The following is a 20,905-nucleotide window of genomic DNA, read 5'->3' as shown; positions in this document are numbered from 1 at the left end:
AGGTTAGGTTTTCAAGATGAAATAAAACGTACATATATAATTTCATGTTATGGCCAAGAATTTAGCTTTATTATAAAGATAAGGGTTTGCCATTATGTTTTAAAAATGATACCCATTCAACCAAAAGTGAGCTTCATCGCTGAACAAAATTTTCTTCGATGCGTCGCGCGAACCGAACCATTATTTTCGTAATAAATTTGCACGATTTGCAAACGTTGTTCCGGTGTAAGTCTATTCATTATGAAATGGCAAACCAAACTGAGCATAAATCAAGTGACAGCTGTCAAAGAGACCATCTACGAAAAAAGTAGTGCCAACTTGAAAACCTAACCTCTAAAAAAACACCCTATATATCCAACAAGACTTGTTATTTTTATACTGGCTACTTTTGCCAAGTTATTCAGGGAGCTTTTTTCTAAAATATTGCACCTTCTTCTATCCAGAGCCATGCACCCGCATAGAAATTGTTCTATTGTCTCTTCTTCTTCAATGTCGTTACAGCTTCTGCAATAGTCATTATAGGGCGCTCCCAGTCTACTGGCACGCCTGCCAATCAGATAATGCCTTGTTAGGACCCCGAGAAGATTTCTCATGTTTTTTCTGTTTAGTTTCAACAGTCGGTTTGTGCGGCCCATATTCCATTCCGGCCACGTCATTCTACTAGTTGCGCAGGTCAGGGACTGACACCATAGCCTGTTGGTAGCACTGATAGTGTGTTTATCTATAAGTATCTTTCACGTGGCTGCAAAGAAAAAAGTAACAAGGTGATCACTTTTTCGAGAGAAAACACGGTCCGGAAACTTTTCCCGTAAAACATCTATGGTTTCGTTGCTTGTGTGGCACGTAGCGCCGTCTTGTTGAAAATAAACCTTGTCCAGATCAATACCATCCAACTCCGGCCATAAAAACCGTTAATTATCTCTCGATAGCGCAATCTATTCACCTGTAACCCCTGTTATTGGAAAACCCTTTATTATATTTAAGTTTTATTTATAAGTAATCTATTTTTGAGTTGTACTTTAGTTGGTGAAAGAATGAATAAATAAACAAATATCAGAGCCATAGCTCTCCTTACTGATAGCCAGGCAGCAGCTGAGGCTCGCCACGTTTTTCAGATAACATCAAAGCTGGCGCTAAAATGACTTAATAAGATGAATATTTCTAGCCCCAGTGCCATTTGAGACATTTCCGGTTGCTATGCTAGTTCCTCTATCAATAATGAAAATAATTATATAATTGAATAGTACACAAATTTTTCACTCATCATGGTTCGGCCCAAAAAAAAGCAAAAAAAAAACCCCCAGAAGTTACATCACAAATTCATTTCTAAGTATATTTCGCCATCACTTTCAATTTGTGGCCACATAATTTACTTTACATCATATTTTTTTGGCATATCTTGGCTGTAGGTTTCCTATTCACTTGATAATTTACATCATCTGGTATATTACCATTATAACCCCAAACATTTTCTCTTTTTAATCCATGTTTTATGTGATGGAATTTTTGAAACATTTAAAAAACTGTTAATCTTTTGAGGCTATCCACGAATCAAGCCATTTTTTGATGTGCAATCGATCGGAACAGGTGATAATCTGACGGGGCAATATCTGGAGAATATGACGGGTGGGGTAGGATTTCCCATTTCAGTATTTCCAGGTAGGTTTTAACAGGTTTGACAATGTGAGGCCGAGCGTTGTCATGCAGTAGCATCACTTTTTCATGCCTCTCCGCGTATTGTGGCTGCTTCTCGCGCAGTGCTCGGCTCAATCGCATCAATTGAAGTCGATACCGATCCCCAGAGATGGTTTCACATGGTTTTAACAGTTCATAATAAATAACACCAACTTGGTCCCACCAAATACATAGCATAACCTTCGTAGTGTGAATAGTCGGCCGAGGCGACGACGTAGAAACATGACCGGCCAGTCCCCATGACTTTCTTTTCTTTGGATTGCTGTAATGAATCCAGTTTTCATCACCCGTCACGATGCGATGAAGAAAACCCTTCCTTTTTGCAGCTGGAGCAGATGTTCACAGGCGAAAAAACGACGATCAACATCCCTTAGTTTTAACTCATAAGGAACCCAAGTCCCCTATTTCTGGATAACTCCTAAAGCATGCAAAGACTTGGAAATGGATTGGCGGGTAACTCCTTATCCTGAAGCAAACTTTTCTTGGGTTTGACACGGATCGTCATTGAGCGATGCCTCCGATTCAGCGTCTTTGAAGGTTTTTGGCCTTCCTTCACGCGGATGGTCGTCAACATTAAAATCATCGTCTTTGAAGCGACGGAACCAATCTCGACATATTGTTTCACTTAAAGCAGCATCTCCATAAACTTTTTGTAGTTGGAAAGAGGAAAAATCAACACTTCCCGCAAATGACGTTTATTCGGCACAAAATCAGATATTTTCACAAAACCAAAAGTATATGATACCAAACAAAATCACTAATGTGTGGAAGCAGTTTGTTTACCATATGTCTATGCTTGGTTTATGACGTTTAGGTTATGTTAGAATCAAATAGCACACACTGCTGGCGGCATGTATTGACAAACAGCGGGAACTTAGTTGCGCACCTAATATACATTTATCTAACACATTTAAGTGCTGAAAAAACTATTAGAAAGAGTGCTCAACAATTTTTCTTGATTTTTTCATTTTCAAACCACACTAAATCTGTTGCTTTTAGTACCAAGTTGGCAACTATATCTACAGAAATTTTTTCCCTAAACCCACAAATTTCCAACTGGCATTCGCTGAAACATAAAATTATGGATACGTATGGTTGAAATCACAGAAAAATTCTAAGCGCTCGCATATCTACTCGCATTGCTCATTCCAAATTCCGCATGCATCATTTCCCTACTCACGTGCTACGCATGCGTATGAGGTCATTTGCGTGCGCGAAACAAGTGCAGACACGGCAAAATGACAAAAAAAAAATGGAAAAGGCAAAAAGTACAATGGCTACAGACATACAGACATAAATATTTAGCTATGTTAGTAGGCATAACAGCAAGCCGGTTGTGTTTGTTGGCATAAAATTAAGCTAAATTATTTTTTATATGAAATTTATGCAAAATGTGTTGCGTTGCTTGCTCTTTCGAGTTCTCTTGTGACAATTTGCTTATTCACAGATTTTTTTTGCTATATATGTGTTTTTAATATATAATAAAAAAACGTTCAATTTGTTTTGCTCTTTGATTTTTACTGCTTTTGTTTTCTATTAAATAATTCATTTGATTTTTGTGCTTTGATATCAAAAGTGGAGATTAATTCTTGACTTAAAATAGCTACACCATTTCACTATTTCGCGCTTTGACTCAGGCAATGATAAGTTAGGCAAACTAAGAACAAAAAAAAAATTAATTAATTAAAGAAATAAGCAAATCCGATGGAAAAATTAAAAATAATGATGAATTATGTAAAACCCAAAGAAGTGAAACAAACTGTTCGTGAGTGACAAAAATGACATTCGGAAAATATTTTGAGGTCACAAATAACGCAGCCAAGGCAAGCATAAAGAAGTAAACGTCAAAAACAATGAATGTTGCCGAAAAAAATTTCACCGTAAATGCCACATCAAAAGAGAATTTTCAGTGTCGTCCTGCCTTACCTTAAAATATTTTCAACCCCTCAGAAATTTAAGTTTTACTGAAGTTGGCGCCTGGCGAATTTTTCTTGTTGCCAAAACAGAAAATACCTAGAAAAAGTCGAAGATTTGTCACAATTGTGGAGATAAAGGCAGCATCGTTGGAAGAACTCAGGACAAAAGTAGTCGAAGGAGATTTGAGGATTCGAAAAATCGTCGACATTAGTGTCTTAAATTTCGAGGAGGCTACTTTGAAAGAGATAAAATAAATATTTATGAATAAATACATATTTATCAGTACAATGCGCATAAGTACTCATTGCCTTTACGATACTTTCCAATGCAATTGTCTTCTATTGATATGAAAGACTTAAGCCACGAACTCGATGAAGTTTATGAATTAATATTTTATAATATATAAAAATGTGAGCTTATTTCAAAATTAAATAAATATATAATTTTATATAGCGTCAAAAATGTTGTTGCAATAATATTCGAACGAAACAAAAACGAAAAGAAGAACACCATAATTAGTCCGGGAACTACTTTTATCGACTCATACTGCACAAAGAATAAAATAAACGCTGCAATAGGCGAAAACCTCGACCAGCATCTTTGGAATCGGTATAAGCACGATGATGAAAGCTTGGTCGGCGTCCGTAAGACGCTTCTATTACTGATAAGCGCGATTACCTTTTCGTTGGTCCATGGGTTCGATGCGCAATTTGAATACAAATATCAGCACCTCACGAGGCTACGCCAAATTTCCGAGGACAATGAAAAAACCTATGATAGGTAACTTTCCGCCAATAAACGGTGACTTAGAACTGTAGGCTCCTTCATTTGTGGCACACAAAAAATTTAAGAGGTAGCTGAACTAATTATCAAGCAAAGGATGTATTATATAATAGTAAACAGGAAAATGATAGAAAATGTTTTTTTCAAACAGCGGTCACCCCTCTGTAGGCAATGGCAAGGCTCCGAGTGTATTTCTGCTCCTCAAAAAAGACATTTGCCATTCGGAGTCGGCTTAAAACTGTAGGTTCTTCCACTGGTGGAACAACGTCAAGATGCACGCTACAAATAGACAAGGTAGTTCCGCCAAACACCTAACAGAAGATACGAGTAGTCTCATAATTTTTAATGAGAATCTTTAGAAAAATTTGGAGTATGCGGTTTTTCTATAATAAAGTGCAGATTTGAAGTAGTTTAAAAATCGTCTTGATAACTGGCCTCTGTTGTTAAAATAGTTTCGATTGGTTACTTGCTAGCCAACATTATATGCGAGATTAGTGATATAAGAATGTTAGGCTGGAAAAGAGGAATAAAATAAGCAAGAAATAAATAAAGCATTTTTGGCCAAGATTTGGTGTGTGGTGTATTTAGAACACTTGACTTTTAAAATTTCCCGAAAAATATTTCCTTTGTCTCTTTTAAAGTAGCCAACCACAAATATAGACACTTTTGCCGACGATTTTTCGAATCCTCAAATCTCCTCTGACCAGCCCTGTTCTGAGTTCTTCCAACTATGCTGTCTTTATATCCACAATTGTTACAAATCTTAGACTTTTTCCAAGTATTTTCTGTTTTGGAAACAAGAAAAAGTCGCGATGGGTCAACTTTTGTGCAACCTAAATTTGTGGTGTTTTCGAAAAATTTTGTAAAAATTTCAAAGTTTACGTTTTACGGGTGCTATTGTAATATGAAACATATTTTTATAAAAAAGATTTTGTTATGTTTATAATTTTACAATGGGGCGTATATGATTAGATTAGATTAGATTTGTGGGGGGCTGGACAAGTCCAAGCACTCAGTCAGTAGACTATTGTACTACACCCGGATATATTTCAGTAGAAAGAATAGAGATAGGAAAGATAAAAGGTGGATGGTAAAAACGGATAAATTAGTTTGAAGTCACTCTTCCATAAATCTCTTGGATTCATTGATGAATTTTAAGAGATCCGGAAGAGGAAGAGTAAAAACTTTGTCGATACTCAGTGTATCGCAACCCGATATCCTAAGTCTGATTCTGGAAAATGCAGGATAGCTACAGAGAAAATGCTCAGCAGTGTCGTCATTCTCAAGATAGTATAGGCATATCGGACTGTCTACGTTCCCCATGGTAGCCATATGCTGACCACAGACGTTGTGCCCTGTGATTACCCCTACCAGTACAATCAGGTCCTTTTTGCTGAGTTTTAGGAGAAAGGTCGCTATTTTCCAGTTTGGTTCTTTCACAAAGCACTTGGCTACTCTGCACGAGTTCAACTCAGACCAACGACCTCTGTGGGTAGACCTCATGAAGTCCTCAATCCATAGTTGAATCGATGCAGAATGGTTACCTAGAAAGGGTTTAGGGCCTAGTGGCATACTTGCAGAGCCTTCATTAGCCAGTTTATCGGTTAACTCATTCCCTGTAATACCACAATGTCCAGGTACCCAAATAAGACGAACTTTGTTGTGTTTTGCAACACTGTTCAGTTTTGTCTCACATTCACCGACTAACTTCGAAGAGCTTGACTGTCACTACAAATTCCAATACTGTTGCCCCGTCACTTTTTCTCAATTAGCCAGTACGCCACATTCAAGATGGTATAGACTTCCGTAAGGCATGCCATGGCCATCTGTCCTGTAGCATAGTAGTACTTAGTGTCTTCGTCTAAGTACCATCCAGATCCGTTTTGATTACTGGGTTTAGATCCGTCGGTGTAGAAAGTGTGCTGAAATCCCATTAATAGATTCTCTGAACTTAACTATTGATCTCAATCTGGAATTAAAATATCATACTTCCTACCTCGGTCCACCGGCAACGAGAACAGTGTGCACCGCTCTGACAACTGGTGGAATATCTGACAGTGGCCAGTGCTTACTTCATTGCCCCAGACTCCGTTTAACTTGAGCCTGTACGCCGCCTTCATTGCTTCCTTTCGAATTTGAAGATCTAGAGGTTGCAAGTTCAGAATGACATTAAGGGCATCACTAGATGTCGTACTCATGGCACCTGTGATACCTAAGCACACACTTCTCTGTAGCCTGTTTAGGGGTTTTACTCTGGGCGTATATAAGAAGTAATCATAGACGTACAAATTAGTAGTGATTGGGGCAGTGATTATAACGACTGGCGCGCTATGTCAAACTTGGCGTAAAAGTAGCGTAAGCAGTTAGCGCGTCAATTATGAAGAAGCAGAAGAAGGGAAGTGCTTATATATATTAGATGAATAGGTATTTGACTGAGTTTATTCTCCAAATGCATGCTGGGATTGCTTGCTGAGGGACGGGCTTTATTATAAAGAATAACAAGCAATTTATTCTTCGGTGGTTCGGCGGTCCCAGCAAATGATAACAACACTCAAAACTACTCTGGCTAAGAGGTAAAAATGTGGATTTCTTTCTGTCTTTCCTATATCGCGCCACCTCCATTTATCGCGAGTTAATTAGGTTGGATATAAAGATTTTCAGGAAATTTAATTGAAAAAAAAACACAAAAATACTAACTTGAATACGATTTATATAAATAAGACTATCAAACCAATTAAACGTAAAAATATTGCGCCATTTGCCAAATAGGTGTCTCACCCCAAAGAGCGCATAGTGAATTTATGTGACTTAATGATTTGGTAAATCAATAACCAAGAAAAGAAATAAAAGGTGAATAGAACCACAACAAAGTCGCAGCATATAACAACAACAAAAGATATAACGAATTAAGCGCATAAAGGCAGCAACAACAACAAGAAGTATAATAAAGTTTAAATGCCATAAAATGCAATGTCAAGCGACCCAAGACATATTTATGCACCAGCCAGTGGCGCGTATGCTGTATATGTATTACATGTGTGTGTGTGTGTGTGTTCGTACATACGTATATTTGTATGCTTATGCGCATTACCTTACGCTTGACTTCTAATACCCATACACTTACGCTGCGAGCGGTAATAGCCGCTATTTCATATTCAATTTATATTCTGCATTAGCATGTGTGTGTGTGTGTGTGTATGGGTATGCGTGTGCATATAGCGAGCTTACCAAAAATATATACAAATTTAGTTGAGGCCCGCAACTAATGTCTCAAATATCACAACCATTCAAACGTCACTCCAAATAGCAGAAAGAATTTTTACACTCATGTGACATTTTCTGTCGATTATCATCATTGCCTGGTTATGGCACTGATTAGGCCCAAAGCTAGCTGGCCATGAGTTTACGCTGTCCCAGTCAACAACTAAAGTCAGCTAATGCCAAAGCCAGCGGCGATTTGATGGTGCTGTTGCTTTTGTTTTTGTCAACATTTGTTGATGTACGTTGCTGGGCTGCCATTGATGGTATTAGCTGATGGGCTGCTACTGCCGTTGCTGCTGTTGCCGCACAAATGAACTGCCATAAAATTTTCGAATTTTTATTTGGCTTTATTTTACACAGAGGAAACCCCTGTTTCTTTGCTGTCACCGTAGTCCCTCTATGCTGCAATGCGCTGCCACAAAAGTAAGTAAGTGAAGTTGTAGAATCGTTGACAGACGGCTGGTTGACAGTGCATGGTGCGGCATTCGTTTCGTGTTAGCGCATGCGTACGCGCAAGCAAAGTCATCTGAAACGCACAAATAGGCAACTGCAATGCCTTTTCTATTTGCGATTGTGTCGTGCATCATTTGACCGCATGGCAGGAGTTGGACATAGAGATTTTGATACAGACCCGGGCTGCACGTGTGATGCAGTGACTTGGCGCACGAGTGAATGAGTGGACAGCGGAAAACCAGAAAGTCGGCCAGCAGCACGTCCGGCAGTTGGTGAGCGAGTGTATTGAATTGATTACTTACAAAAATGGTGATAACGATGCCATTAATGCGTGCATTCGGATAAGTGTGGTTGGCAAAGTGCAACAAATGCGAAAGTAGGAGAAAAAAAAAAAAAAAAAAATTAAAGAATAAAAATTAAGAACTTAGGTATGTAGGAAAAAATTTACTATTGCTGAAGTATTTGTTGCATGTGCACAACACTTTCCGCTTTGCCCAAACGCGTGCAAATGCCGCACACTACACATCCACAAAGCTAGCCAGCGAACCAGCTCGTTTGTCCGTTAGTGAGGCAAAAGACGCTGTTAGTGTTGATGGGGGTTGATGCCATCACCAGCTAACCAAAAACATCACTAGCAAAACAGCAATAGCAGACAGCTACTTAACGCGCATGCGCACAGGTGAAATGATTTTCCCAAGCACGTCTACTGCACTATTGGCATCAACGCGTCTATATACCCACTACCCTCGGTACGCCTTACTCCGCTCAAACTCACTGACTGCCTACTTTGTATGCTTGCACGTTCGATCGAATTGCAATTTCAGCGCACGTCTGGCATCTTTCGAATTACTTGATCTGCAATAAGATGAAATGGTATGTGAACGAACCACCAGCAACTAGCAGCCAACAATCGATTACAGCCCGCTAACTAGACAGTCAATACGTTGGCTAGCCAATGGAGGCAATGCGCCAGTGCAGCGGCGCACCAGTGGCACACTCACCCAACTAGCCGATTATTTCGGTATGAAGTCAAGTGTACTGTTGGTCAGTGTTGGTCAGTTAGTTGTTCTTGCTGCTGGTGCTGCTGCTGTTTTTTGTTTTTTGATCTTTTTTGTTTTTATTTTATTTTGTACGCGCATACTTACTTAAGTTGCACGCCTGTCCAAGGAATGCGGCTAGAGCGAATTTTTACGACAGCGGCATCTGTGCAGGGTGTTCATTAAACATACATTCCTAAATGCGCAGACACTTGGCGATACATTCATACATACATACAGCGATGCTGTGCACAATCAATGCGATTTTATAAATTTATTTTCCTGTATTATTTTCATTGCTCTTGTACACTTATTAGAAACATACCTACTCACAGAAGTGGGAAGATGGTGTTGTGCTTGTTTGGCATACTTTCTCATTTGATTGGTAATTTTTTATGCTTAAGTTGCGCATTGTAAAATTTATGCAACGATTAAGCTATATTGTTGGTCTTTATGCCCGATAATACAAACACAATCAGTGTAACCACGGCTTGAAAGTATAACTTGTTTTGTGATTTACGCTAAAGTAGAGTTGATCAAAAATGAAACTGGTAAGCAGTGAAATTATAAAGTTAAAGAAATTAGATACCCTGGGTTGGCTCGGCTTGCAGAGGAAGTGTCTGCAAAACAAGTTTTCTATCTTGAGGAGTTAACCACCTCAAAGTGCTTAATTTTATTGAAAAGCAAAAGGCGGTTTAGGTTAAAAATAAAAAAAGTAAAAATAATAATTGACGCGTGCACTTCTGTTAGGAATTTGGCCAAGCTCCTCCTCCTATTTGTGATGTGCGTCTTGATGTTGTTTTTCAAATGTGGGAGACCTACTGTTTGAAGCCGACTCCGAAGTTCAAATATTTTTTATGAGGAGCTTTTTCATGGCAGAAATGCAGTCGGAAGTTTTCCATTGCCTACTGAGGCGCAACCGCTATTAAAAACAACTTTTTCTATCATTTTGATTTTATGATTTGGTTAAGATTTGACCCTATGTCTTCCGAATGGTAGTCATGCGCCAACACATTCTGCTATGGCGGTCGGTTTAGATTAGATTAGGTTAGGTTAGTAGTAAGAAATCAAATTCATCCGCTGTGATATCATTGTGAAGGAAATAAGGTGGAGGAAGACCGAAAGGACGAAAGGAGTGGGTAGAGGGGGATGCGAGAAAGGAGGGAGGTAGGGCATATTTGGATTACGAGCGATGACCCAGTTGTGGTTTTGTTAACCGCTTTATTCTGCTGATGAAGTTAATTAGATTTTTAATATAATATTAAGGAGTCTCGGTGGTCTAGAGCTCGAAAATTGAGGGTGTTTTCAGTAATTTTTTTTTACAATAAAAAAATTAAAAAAAGATATTAAACATTTTTAGGCTTTTTATTTAACTTCTAACTAACTAATTTTAACTAATTTTTCGCGACAGTCAACTTCAGCGCCATTTTTTATATTACTAAAATTGAAAAAAAAAAATTTTTCCATTTTTGTTTTTACATACAGCGTTGAAGTTGACTCTCGCGAAAAATTGAACCTGGACGGTGTTGTCCATTTTGGCTTTTCTATTTATCTGAAACCAAAAAAATTATTAATCAGTATGACTGCAGCTCTGCCCCCTCCTAGAAAAAAAGAATAGGCAAAAGGGCGTGATTTTGAATTTCACACTCTAAAAATCGGGGTTTTTTCAGTTTTTTTATCAAAAAAATACGAAATATGATAATTCAAATAATAAATGATTCTAGTACCGGCGATAGCCAACGATGTTGTGAACAACATATACAAATTTAAGACGATTCGGTTGCATAGTTTTTGTGTTTTTGACAACATGGGCAAAAAAAAAGTAGTTTTGAGATACAATCTTTGATGCGGCCGCGTGACCGATCTGATTATACCTGCTAAAACGGCTGTAGAATCGTATACTAGGAATATCCTTCCAAAAATTTGACAGTATACTGTGGGCAAAAAGTAAGGTGAATTTGGTTGTAAAATGAAAAATTTTTATTTATTCTTGTAAATCAATTTCATCCCCTTCAGAATAGTCCCCTCTCAATGAAATACACTTATGTCAACGATTTTTCCAATCCCCGAAACATGCCAAATAGTCCATTTCCGGTATAGCCATCAGCACCTTCTTTGATCAAGCTTTTATCTCCTCAATCGACTCGAAACCGAAACACGTTCCCCGGAGTGGTCTCTTGAGTTTTGGGAATAGCCAGAAGTCACACGGAGCCAAATCAGGTGAATACGGTGGTTGCGGAACGATATGCGTGGAATTTTTGGCGAAATGGTCACGAAGAACGAGTGCAGTGTGAGACGGTGCATTATCGTGATGCAAAAACCAAGAGTTGTTGGCCCATAATTCTGGTCTTTTTAGACGAATTGCTTCACGTAAACGACCCATAACGCTCAAATAATATTCCTTATTAACAGTTTGGCTAGGTGGAAGGAATTCATAGTGCACCACACCACGAAATCGTAAAAAACTGTCATCATGACCTTTATTTTTGAACGACTTTGGCATGCTCTTTTCGGTCTGGCCTCACCTTTAGCACGATATTCGCTTGATTGGTCGCTTGTTTCAGGGTCGTAAGCATAAATCCAAGTCTCATCTCCCGTAATGATACATTTGAGCTTGTCCTGATAGTCTGAAAGCATTGTTTGACACACATCAACGCGACGACTGTTTTCCAAGAAATTTAGAGTTTTCGGTACCAAACGAGATTTGACTTTTCGTAGGCCCAAATGGTCTTTCAAAATGGTTTTCACAGATCCTTCTGATATTCCGATCATATCAGTAAGGTCTTTAACAGTCAACCGACGATTTTTGAGCACTAACTCCTTCCTTTTATTGACGTGTTGGTTATCTGTTGACGTCGATGGTCATCCGGAGCGCTCCAAGTCATCAACACGTTCTCGACCCTCTTTGAAGTCTTTGTACCACTTATAAACATTTTTCCGCGACATGGTCGAATCACCAAATGCCTTCTGCATGCTAAACGTTTCCGCAGCCGAAATTTCATTCCGCAAACAAAATTTGATGGCACTTCTCTGCTCAATCAAATCTGACATTGTAAAAATCGAAAAATGCACTCTTGGTCGTTTGGTAAACACAGGCGTAAATATATTACAGATAATGACATTCACATGAAAGTTGGTCCAGATGTTACTAACAGTGCTGCCAACTCATGGAAAAAATAACTAGAGCGAAATTTTAATCCCGCGAAGTTTGGCAAATAAATTCACCTTACTTTTTGCCCACATTAATATGTAATTTACATTTTTTAAGGAAATACGAAATATTTTCTTCTCTTTCTGTTTTTGTTTTTGTCTCTTTCTGCATATTCTTTTCGTGCTATGTAAATCTTTTGCCGATTTTTGATAATTAATATAAAATTATTGCTTTTTACAAATATAATTTGTTTATTTAATGAATCCGCTTTTTATAGCTTAACGTTAAGTTGTAAAGTTTTGCAACTATTTGGTATTTCACTGGCAGCGAAAACAATAGTTTTAGTTATGATAGCAAGGAAACAGGTGCTTCGTAATGACAACAGTCGATAGCCTACCACTCAAATGTATCCAAATATACCTACATATTTATATGCACTCAAAGCTACAGTAGAGTGAATCAACGCGAAGACAAAATACAGTGAAATCTTAGCATGAAAAACCTTAAATTTGAAAATACATGTACATATACAGGGTCCTTCAAAAGTGATGTCTAGTGTTAGTAGTGAATAATTCCTGGTGGATTTTTTTTATGCCATCTTTGACACTTGACAATTTTACACCACAGAACAATGACTTATATTAATTGAAACTTATTATGAAAATCGATCTTTAAGAACAACATTTCGAAAAATTCGTTAGTCTTGTGGTGGAAATAGTCGTTCAAGTCAGTCGATAATTTAATGGTTAGTGAACAAGTTTCAAGAATCTGGTTCTGTCGAGGATAGAAAACGGACTGCCAGACCAAAAGCTAGGCGGCTTTTTAAGACTATTGCTGCTCTAGCGCAAAGTGTTGCTGAACAACTTTCTCTGAAAGACATTCTCAACAAGGCATTCAAGAATGGACTGTTTGGCAAACTTTACCCGACCGGCCCATAGTTAAATCATGTAATTTTCCAAATATATTTATTAAGAGTGAATTGAAGAATCTCTCTTGCCAACAAGTGCTACTTTGGACTAAGTAGGCAATTGAGTAGTAAAGTCCTCTCTCGAGGAACAAAACTAACACTCTACAAGGCTCCCATTATGCCCGTTCTAACGTATAGCACAGAAGCGTGGACGATGACAACATCCAATGAAGTGACGCTTGGAGTTGTAGAGAGAAATATTCTGAGGAAGATTTTTAGACCATTGCACTTTGGCAACGGTGAATATCGCAGGCGATGGAACGATGAGTTATATGAGCTTTACGACGACATAGACATAGCGCAGCGATTAAAGATCCAACGGCTACGTTGGCTGCGACATGTCGTCCGAATGGATACAAATGCTCTGGCTCTTAAAGTATTCCATGCGGTACCAGCTGGTGGTAGCAGATAAAGAGGAAGGCCTCCGCTGCGTTGGAAAGATCAAGTGCAGAAGGACTTGGCTTCACTTGGTGTGTCCAATTGGCGCCGGTTAGCACGACCAAAATCACGTAAGCGGTTACCGCCCAACTAAGAAGAAGAAGAACTAAAGAATCTGAATTTCTGCATTTTTTATTTTAAAACTACAACTAGGCGCGCTTGTCAAACGACCCTTTATCAAGCAGAAAATATACATATTTTTCTGTGGCGAAAAGAAAACCGTACTGCCATTTAAAAAAAAATAATAATAATAAAAAATAATAACTGCAAAATACAGCCAAAAATACTAAATTAATGAAAAAATGCCCGGCGATTGCTAATAAAACAAAAGGCAGCAGCTGCGAACGTGCAGACCATTTACACGTCTCACGAGCGATTTCGGCTTTGGAATAACGGAAAACATTTGCCAAATAAACTCACTTTTCACATCACCCGAGAGCCATTGTTGCAACCTGTTGTACTAAATCATTAAATAATAGCGAGGTGAACGATGGATTAACCATACCCCCTCCTACAGCACGAACAGCGAAACAATCACCACCAACAAAGCCACCAGCACCGGCTGACAGAAGTGAGGAACTGCACTTTTGTTTTCTTGTAAGATTTTCTGTCTCATAGTTTTTATTTTTATTTTTACTTTTATTTTGATTAAGCGTTCTTTTTTTCGCGCTAATCTCTCGATATGCGCGCCGCTAATCGAAAATGAAAAACTGCACTGGCAAAAAATAATGCCATAGCATCACATAAAATAGTTAGTAATGGCGCGGTGTTGTCGATTGTGGAGCTGGCGTCAACGTCAATGACGGCGATGGCGGCGGCGACGGCGACGCTTTGGAAAATCGTGCAAACCGTACAATTTATGTAACTTTTTGCACTCCAAACTTAATGACATTATCATCATCATCACCCCGTAAAAGAAAATGCTGTAATGCCAAATGACCCTAACAAAACTAACAATGCCCTCAGAGTGGAAGAACAATTTCCTTTTTTGTTTTTTGTTTGTTGCATTTCAACTGAAAGTCAAAGCTGCATAACGGCACATAGAAGTGAGAAAGGAAAAAAATGAGGAAACAAAAGAAAAAAGCGCCAACGAGGCAAGTCTCAAGTGTGATTGTTTATTGTAAGTATGTAACGCACCAGTATTCGAGTGATATAGAAAATTGAAAAAAAAAAGAAAAAAAGATTAAATAAAAATAGAAACAATCAATTGCTAACAAAAGTAACAACTGCAATACGTTTGGTACTTTTTGTAACCATTTGAGATGTGTTGCTCTTTTTTCACTCTTTTTTTTTCTTTTGCTGCACTGCTGTGGAAAATTCAATAGCTTCCCCCAACAGCAATTGAACAAAGGTACACTATTGGATTGTGCCTTTGTTTTTTTTTTTTTTCTTTTATTGTAACTAGCAGTGTAACTGTGCAACGCACAGACAAAGAAGTTTGGTTCCATAGCAGCTAAATTGAAAAAAAAAAATGAGTCTCACTTTGACTATGGAATCGTGACTATGCTGACCCATTGAACCGCGTCGCAACGTGTTTTTTACTTCACTTGGTCGCCTCAGCTTGGCCGACACGCCGACCGGCCTATCTTTAACGGCTGGTGTCGTTTGCGTGCTGCTTCCTTAAAAGAAGATGTTGATGAGCTTTGCTATTTTTCTACTGCATTTGGTGCCACAAAAATCGATTGAATTTTAGCACGAAATCAAAAGTATAAACGTGGCAGAAAATTAATGAAGGGAAATGTTTCGAATCGAGCGAGAAAAGGGACACAGTTGAAGCCTTTGTGGCATGACAAAAATGAAAGCGTAATAGCTGATGCTGTGCGGTAAAGACTTGTAAGACAGACTCATCAAACGGAAGATGAAATATGGTTATGCAATTTGTGGCAAATGAACTGAAAATTGTAACGCCTTAGCACTAACCGTTACTTGCTATAAAAGGAGTTGCAAATGTGGAGGAGTTTATCGAAAAGCCATTAAGTTTATTTACTCTACACGAATAAGGTAAAATGTTTTAGAAAAAGGATAAAATATCAGCATAGGCCTCCATTGTGCATGAAACCTAAGACCAAAGTGTAGTTGGGAAAAGAGAAAAGAGAGGAGGCATTACTCGGCTAGCTCACTTTTAAAAAAACTGATAAACCTCTTGAGCGATAGTAAATTTCTTTGCACTATTCTCAATACATTTAGCACAAAATGCAACTCCTTAGCGAATGCCTAATGAAAACAGAGAAGCTTGGCGCGAACACTCGTTTTGGGTGTTTGGCAGAGCTCCTCCTCCTATTTGTGGTGTGCGTTTTGTTGTTTGTTCTACAAATGGAGGGACCTACCGTTTTAAGACGACTTCGAACCGCAGATGTTGTTTTATGATTAGATTTTTCATGGCAGAAATACACTCGGAGGTTTGCCATTGCCGAAGGGCGACCGCTATTAAAAGAAAAGTTTTCTTAATTTTGGTGTTTTGCCGAGATTCGAACCTACGTACTTTTCGAATTACGAATGGCAGTTATGCACTAATCCATTCCGCTTCGACGGCCGCCGCTTTGTATTAACATCCACATATTGGGTTCGCACTGATGCTGGTGTTCGTTCACCCTATAGATCGGTCTTTAGGATCAACTCAGGGTCCACTTAACCAGCGATAGTACCGCTCTGCTTACAGTTTGATAAGAAATTCTGCTACCACATTGTTCGACTTTTGAAGAATCGTGTGTATTTTCAAGTAACATTAATGTAGCCTCGACATAACTAAAAAAAAAAAACAATTCGGAAAGAATAAGTTCAAAATTTTTAATTTATTTTGGCCCCCTAAGTAAAAGTAAATACATATTTTCCGTTATTGAGATACGGTTAAAAATTATTGCCTTGCATTTATTATGCACCTTAAATGAAGAGCTGGGGAACATTTTTGCATATTTATTTGAAAAAAAATTGTTTTTGGATTATGATATTCATGAAGTAAAAGAGCGATTTGTACACCGCTCAAAATGTTGCGTAATTGCTCCATATAAAAAAAACGTACATTCCTTATGGTAGTAGTCCGGTGTAACGACCGAAATTTCGACGTTTCTTCATGAATCTTTTTTAAAAAGAAAATAAAATGCGATCGTTTTAAAGTTTTTACATGTTTTTATTGGTGTTTTGAAGTATATAATTAAAAAAAATTTTTTTTAATATAAGTTAATTTTATATTAATTTGTTTAAAATTTTTTACGTCAAAGTGGAGTCCTTAAAATAAAGATGAGTTGGTTCGGGGAAACACACAGCCTTCCAAAGTCATCTGAAATGAAAAATTCAAAGAGATTATTATTCTGTAGACTTTATTTTAGGTCCCGAACCTAAAATATACTTAAAAACACAAAAAGAAATGGCGGATTTGTGAAAAAAGTTCTCACAATCCTATTTTTTTCTTCATAATTTGTTTAAATTAAATAGTTTATTATTAAAAAATTAAATGTTTTAAAGGTGCGGGATCTAGATATGTGTGTCTAGAATAACGGGTTAAATTTTTAGCCAAATCGGTTGAACAGTTTTGAGTCAGTGATTCCCCGAAATTTCGAAAACAAGGTTTTGAGAAAAACGCGTTTAAAGTTTCGACAACAGCTGCTGCTGGCGTGTCACACGCTTTCATACACCCTACGGTGCGCTCTCTTATTTTAGCTATAACTTTAAAAATAATTAAAATTTCTGTATGAAATTTTTATAGTATATTTTTAAGATGTTCTTCTTTCGAAAAATGTAAAACAAAATCGATTTTTTGTTCCCGTCACACCGGGCTACCTACCTTATATGTATAAAAGAAAAATGTATAAAAAATCAACCGATTTTTTGGCAACTTCAAACGTGAATTTTATTATATTAAAATTTAACAAGCTATAGGTAGATACCTATGAAATGAGACTTTTAGCGATTAGTCCATAGATGTCGCTAGGAGTATTCTTAAACCTACCCAAATGTCTTGTTTTTTTCGTTTGTCATCTGTCAACAATATTCAGTTCATTGTTTGTTCAGTTTCATACAACAATGCATTTTTGTCGCTCTTAAAATTGTCGAATTTTGTGCCTTCAAATTACGACTTGCGGACATCGTGAAAGCACTCGTGAAATGCTGCTCTCCCGATTCAAAAGGAAGTTTTTTTTGCATCGAATCGTTACGAGTGATGAAAAATGGGTGTATTTCTCCAATCCCAAGCGTAAACGATGGTATGGTCCGCCCGGCCACAAGCCAAAAACAACGGCCAAACCAAATCGCCTCGGCCACAAGGCAATGCTGTGTGTTTTCTGGGATCAGCGTGGTATGATTTGGTAAGAGCTATTAAAACCAGGTGAAACAGTTGACGGTGTACGCTACCAACGACAATTGGCCGATTTGAACAGCGCTATACACCGAAAAAGCCCAGAATATGTCGATCGGCGTCACAAAGTACTTTTTCTTGATGATTTTCTTGATGACAATGCACCGCCACATCGAACAAGAGCGACCCGGGAATTGGTGGAGACGTACGATTGGGAACTGCTGGTACATGCGACTTACTCACCAGACTTGGCTCCTTCCGATTATCATTTGTTTGCATCGAGGGGCCACGCACTTTCCGAGCAGCGCTTCAATTCTCGCGAAGAAGCCAAAAAATGGCTCGATGATTGGTTTGCGGCCAAAGACGGCCAATTTTTTTGGCGCGGCATCCACAAATTGCTTGAGAGATGGGAAAAATGTGTCGCTAGCACGGGTTATTATTTCGAAGATTAAATTTGTAACCATTTTTTGTTAATACACGTTTGAAATTGAAAAAAAGTCTCTTTTCATAGGTATTTGCAAGCCAGAAATCTTGCTAAAGATTCGAAATAACAAACGGGAAATCGAAATGTAAGGTTGTGCGAGTTTTCTAATTTTTGCGTACACTTTTAGAACCGAAATTATGTGGTTTTTGTTAGACAATAGGCTTTGCTTTCATACACAAATAATGAAAATTAAAAGGCAAAAAAAGAAAAAACAAAATGCTGAAAATTGATCACAATATTGATGTGCTAGGACTTGGGCGCGGTGCGGATGTAATTGTAGTGAACCGACCGAAAAGCATGATGATATAAAAAAAATGTTTTCGAAAATTTAGTTGCCTTTCATTTATAAAAAAAAAAAAATCGACGGCCTCCTTGAATCATCCTGTTCATATTTTAATGAGAACTAATTTATGTTTTCTGGCATCAGTTGGTCCACGACCACACTCGGTTTTCAAGTCAAAAATATGTCAGTTTCTGATATTCTTTGCAACCGTTTTTTTCTCAACCATATCTCCAATTTGTAGTAATTTTCTGTGCCCGTTTGTACCTGATTTGTGCAGAAGTCAAAGAAAAATACTGTTGTTGGTTTTTTTAGTATGTAAACCTTCACTTCGTCTGCGTTGGCATCACCAAAAAATGCTCAATATATCTTACAACACGAGTCAACTGTCAAGTTCTACTGTCGTTCCGAATGTATTGCCAGCGCTCTTTGTGAGCTGATATATGCACGCATACACACACACATACATACATGCATATGTACATATATTTTGCGCTGCGCACTCGTACATACATATAATTATACTCACATAAGTAAACAAACACAATGCACAACGGCGTTTGTTGCTTTTGTTTTTTCTGCTGTTCTCTCAGGAATTCATGCGCATTGCTTGTTTATTGCCATCCGCTATTTGCTACTATTTTCGCCATTTTTTCTGACAACCGCAAATCTACAAAAGATTTGTTGCTTTTTTCAATGCTACCGTGCTGCATTTGCTCCTGTTTCTACTGACGCTATTGATTTCTGTTCTTGTTTTTTATTTCTGATTTTTTTTTTTTTTGCTTTTTTTGTACTTTGCTACTATTTGCATGCAAATGACCGACTTAATGTGCGCTCACTCGCGCGCTTTTTGCGCAATAATTTTATTATTTTTTTTCTTGTTACTGCTGTTGCTGTTGCTGTTTTGTTTTTCTATTACCAGCATCTGTCTATTGTTCCCTCGGATTTGATGTAGAAATAAATATTCGCAAGTATGTTCCGCAAAATATTCTTAACAGTGAGTGAGTCAACAACTTGGCAGCACATTCAAGATTGTACCCTGCAAACTAACATACATACATACATACATACATACATACATACATACATAATTACATACATACATACATACATACATACATACATACATACATACATACAAATAAGTACAGTGGCAGCAATAACAGCAACAGGAGCAGCATTCACACAAGTACGAAAAATGTACGTATCAAAAAACAAATGCGCGCTTGCATCAACCAGCAATAACGTCTAGGACAACTGGCGACGCCGCACAGTGTAACGTTGTGGGATACGTTTTTATTTATTCTACCCTCTTCGAAAACGCTCTAAATGTTCCTGAGAGAGTCTTTATACACTTTCAACATTCGTTCATGAATTTCCTTTGCTTTAAGCCTTCCAAAAATAAAAATTCAATCACTGCACGATATTTGATTTTTCTCGTTGTAGAAAATACTGTGGCACGTCGTAAAAAGGCATACACGCCCACATCAGCGTCATCATGTAACTTCTTTTGCTACTTTTACTTGTGCTTAGCACTTGATTAGTAAATTATCAATATATTATTTGTTATTTATGCTATTATTTACAAGTGTTTCTTATTTATTTGAGGAGGCAGCTTCTTACCAAACGTGTTAAATGAGGCCGATTTCTTACGGAGGGGCCTTAAAAAAATTATCATAAAAAATTAAGGGGCAAATAATGGCAAAAAATCGTTTTGATTTGCGTTATGCTCGCTGTTTTTTGTTGAGCTTGAAGACACAATTTTGAAGGCAATTCGAACAATTTTTTATTTCTATACTAAAACTTTGCAATCGATGTTTTTTGCTTCTTTTCTATTGCATTTTCCTTTTAAGGCACCTCTCTGGTCTAGAGGCGTGAAAATCGAAGGCGTTGAAAATTGAAGAAAAACAATCAGTATCAATTGAAAATCGCTTTTATTCATTTGATCAATTCTTTATTTACAAAAAAAAATATATTTTTTTCAGTGACAATAATAAAAAAAATTCATACACGTGTCTAACAGCTGGGCTACTATGGCCGCAAATAAACAAGAAAAGGACAAAGGATTTGCTTAGTCTCTCAAGAGACAATATCTCGAAGTTCGTGGCTTGTGTGTCACCGGCCACTGGCTATTTGGCAGGCATTCCT

Source organism: Anastrepha ludens, chromosome 4 (assembly GCF_028408465.1).
Source record: "Anastrepha ludens isolate Willacy chromosome 4, idAnaLude1.1, whole genome shotgun sequence".
Classification (NCBI taxonomy): Eukaryota; Metazoa; Arthropoda; class Insecta; order Diptera; family Tephritidae; genus Anastrepha; species Anastrepha ludens.
This window is presented reverse-complemented; position numbering follows the sequence as displayed.